We start from the raw sequence: 774 nt of genomic DNA, 5'->3' as shown, positions 1-774 counted from the left end.
CCAGGCTCCTAAACCATCCGCACGTATCGTGTTCATATCCAGCAATCCTAGAGCGCCGGGCAAGGTTGGATCATAGATGGGAAAATACTACCATTATTGTATATGCATTATGTAAGAGTCCCAAAGCGTTAAGCGACATACTCTTTTTGGAAACGTAAGGGCTGGATTGAACACGATACGGCGGCTGGCACAACTGGCAATTTCAAATTGCCTTGCCGGTCGGCACACCTCCGTAAGAATGATTCTAGGGCTCGCTTAGCAGTATCGCAAAGCTGTCCGAGGCAGCTGAATAACCATCAGCTTCCTCCGGATCAGGCAACGAAACTCGGGCATTCCCGACAGGTCTTACACTCTCTGCTGGTCCTCGGCCGAAGTCAGCACAATGTAGAACGATGGGTTGCGATGCTTCGACGACATGTCGATGTTGACGCTATATGGGTATATATACAAGCCTTGTGGAAGGGTAAGGAAGGCTGCTATGGCTGAGCGGTAACATGTTGTGCATCGCCTTTTTCTGCCCGTCGGTATGTCACACGTTCGAGCCCTCACAAGTGCACTTTTTTTTGGCTGTTTGTTTTATCATGCTGTCGCCGTCATGTACATATACACATATGAGTGTGATACAAGTTCGATCCTAATTGATAGGAGGGACAGGTCGGGTCTCGAGGTAAAAACAATAAAAGTGACTTCATCGAGGATCGAACCCGCGACCGAAGGATAGGCAAAAGACATCGAAACATGACGCTTCACCGCTCAGCCATAGTAGCCTTCCTC

This window comes from Punctularia strigosozonata (assembly GCF_000264995.1).
Source record: "Punctularia strigosozonata HHB-11173 SS5 unplaced genomic scaffold PUNSTscaffold_3, whole genome shotgun sequence".
In the NCBI taxonomy this organism is placed as follows: Eukaryota; Fungi; Basidiomycota; class Agaricomycetes; order Corticiales; family Punctulariaceae; genus Punctularia; species Punctularia strigosozonata.
Note: the sequence above shows the minus strand (reverse complement) of the source record.